Source organism: Arachis stenosperma, chromosome 6 (genome assembly GCF_014773155.1).
Source record: "Arachis stenosperma cultivar V10309 chromosome 6, arast.V10309.gnm1.PFL2, whole genome shotgun sequence".
NCBI lineage: Eukaryota > Viridiplantae > Streptophyta > Magnoliopsida > Fabales > Fabaceae > Arachis > Arachis stenosperma.
This window is the reverse complement of record NC_080382.1, coordinates 94851869-94855205: the sequence shown is the minus strand read 5'-3', so window position 1 is coordinate 94855205 and position 3337 is coordinate 94851869.

The following is a 3337-nucleotide window of genomic DNA, read 5'->3' as shown; positions in this document are numbered from 1 at the left end:
TCATGTCGGAATAGAATCCAGTGATTCTCTTGCGTCTGTCACTAACGCCCCACAATCGCGAGTTTGAAGCAAGTCACAGTCATTCAATCATTGAATCCTACTCAGAATACCACAGACAAGGTTAGACCTTTCGGATTCTCTTCAATGCCACCATCAATTCTAGCCTATACCACGAAGACTCTGATCTCACGGAATGGCTGGCTCGGTTGTCAGGCGAGCGCTCGGTTGTCAAGCGATGAACCATGCATCGTGTATCAGGAATCCAAGAGATATTCACCCAATCTAAGGTAGAACGGAGGTGGTTGTCAGTCACACGTTCATAGGTGAGAATGATGATGAGTGTCACAGATCATCACATTCATCAAATTGAAGAACAAGTGATATCTTGGAACAAGAACAAGCTGAGTTGGATAGAAGAACAATAGTAATTGCATTAATACTCGAGGTACAGCAGAGCTCCACACCTTAATCTATGGTGTGTAGAAACTCCACTGTTGAAAATACATAAGAACAAGGTCTAGGCATGGCCGTGAGGCCAGCCTCCCAATGAGGGTTCAATCATAAAAACATGATCAAAAGATATCAAATACAATAGTAAAAGGTCCTATTTATAGAGAACTAGTAGCTTAAGAATTACAAAGATGAGTAAATGACATAAAAATCCACTTCCGGGCCCACTTGGTGTGTGCTTGGGCTGAGCAATGAAGCATTTTCGTGTAGAGACTCTTCTTGGAGTTAAACGCCAGCTTTTGTGCCAGTTTGGGCGTTTAACTCCCATTTTGGTGCCAGTTCCGGCGTTTAACGTTGGGAATTCTGAAGGTGACTTTGAACGCCGGTTTGGGCCATCAAATCTTGGGCAAAGTATGGACTATCATATATTGCTGGAAAGCCCAGGATGTTTACTTTCCAACGCCGTTAAGAACGCGCCAATTCGGCTTCTGTAGCTCCAGAAAATCCACTTCGAGTGCAGGGAGGTCAGAATCCAACAGCATCTGCAGTCCTTTCAAGTCTCTGAATCAGATTTTTGCTCAGGTCCCTCAATTTCAGCCAGAAAATACCTGAAATCACAGAAAAACACACAAACTCATAGTAAAGTCCAGAAAAGTGAATTTTAACTAAAAACTAATAAAAATATACTAAAAACTAACTAAATCCTACTAGAAACATACTAAAAACAATGCCAAAAAGCGTACAAATTATCCGCTCATCACAACACCAAACTTAAATTGTTGCTTGTCCCCAAGCAATTGAAAATCAAACAAGATAAAAAGAAGAGAATATGCAATGAATTCCAAAAACATCTATGAAGATCAGTATTAATTAGATGAGCAGGGCTTTTAGCTTTTTGCCTCTGAACAGTTTTGGCATCTCACTTTATCCTTTGAAATTCAGAATGATTGGCTTCTTTAGGAACTCAGAATCCAGATAGTGTTATTGATTCTCCTAGTTAAGTATGATGATTCTTGAACACAGCTACTTTTTGAGTCTTGGCCGTGGCCCAAAGCACTCTGTCTTCCAGTATTACCACCGGATACATACATGCCGTAGACACATAATTGGGTGAACCTTTTCAGATTGTGACTCAGCTTTGCTAGAGTCCCCAATTAGAGGTGTCCAGGGTTCTTAAGCACACTCTTTTTGCCTTGGATCACAACTTTATTTCTTTCTTTTTCTTTCTTTTTCTTTCTTTTTCTTTTTCTCCCTTCTTTTTTCCGTTTCTTCTCTTTTTTTTTCGTATTCACTGCTTTTTCTTGCTTCAAGAATCATTTTTTTGATTTTTCAGATCCTCAGTAACATGTCTCCTTTTTCATCATTCTTTCAAGAGCCAATAACTTTAACATTCATGAACCACAAATTCAAATGACATATGCACTGTTTAAGCATACATTCAGAGAACAAAAGCATTGCCACCACATCAAACTAATTAATCTGCTATAAAATCTGAAATTCATGCAATTCTTCTCTTTTTCAATTAAGAACTTTTTTCATTTAAGAAAGGTGATGGATTCATAGGAAATTCATAACTTTAAGGCATAGACACTAATGATCATAAGACATAAACATAAGCATAGAAATTCGAAAAACAAGAAAGTAAAGAACAAGGAGATCAAGGAACGGGTCCACCTTAGTGACGGCTTGTTCTTCCTCTTGAAGGTCTTATGGAGTGCTTGAGCTCCTCAATGTCTCTTCCTTGCCTTTGTTGCTCCTCTCTCATGATTCTTTGATCTTCTCTAATTTCATGGAGGAGGATGGAATGTTCTTGGTGCTCCACCCTTAGTTGTCCCATGTTGGAACTCAATTCTCCTAGGGAGGTATTTAGTTGCTCCCAATAGTTTTGTGGAGGAAAGTGCATCCCTTGAGGCATCTCAGGGATTTCATGATGAGTGGGGTCTCTTGTTTGCTCCATCCTTTTCTTAGTGATGGGCTTGTCCTCATCAATGAGGATGTCTCCTTCTATGTCAACTCCTACTGAATAACAGAGGTGACAAATGAGATGAGGAAAGGCTAACCTTGCCAAGGTAGAGGACTTGTCCGCCACCTTATAGAGTTCTTAGGCTATAACCTCATGAACTTCTATTTCTTCTCCAATCATGATGCTATGGATCATGATGGCCCGGTCTAGAGTAACTTCGGACCGGTTGCTAGTGGGAATGATTGAGCGTTGGATAAACTCCAACCATCCCCTAGCCACGGGCTTGAGGTCATGCCTTCTCAATTGAACCGGCTTCCCTCTTGAATCTCTCTTCCATTGGGCGCCCTCTTCACAAATGTCAGTGAGCACTTGGTCCAACCTTTGATCAAAGTTGACCCTTCTTGTGTAAGGATGTTCATCTCCTTGCATCATGGGCAAGTTGAATGCCAACCTCACATTTTCCGGACTAAAATCTAAGTATTTCCCCCGAACCATTGTAAGCCAATTCTTTGGGTCTGGGTTCACACTTTGATCATGGTTCTTGGTGATCCATGCATTGGCATAGAACTCTTGAACCATTAAGATTCCGACTTGTTGAATGGGGTTGGTAAGGACTTCCCAACCTCTTCTTCGAATCTCATGTCGGATCTCCGGATATTCACTCTTTTTGAGTTTGAAAGGGACCTCGGGGATCACCTTCTTCAAGGCCACAACTTCATAGAAGTGGTCTTGATGCACCCTTGAGATGAATCTCTCCATCTCCCATGACTCGGAGGTGGAAGCTTTTGCCTTCCCTTTCCTCTTTCTAGAGGTTTCTCCGGCCTTAGGTGCCATAAATGGTTATGGAAAAACAAAAAGCAATGCTTTTACCACACCAAACTTAAAAGGTTTACTCGTCCTTGAGCAAAGAAGAAAGAAGAGAGT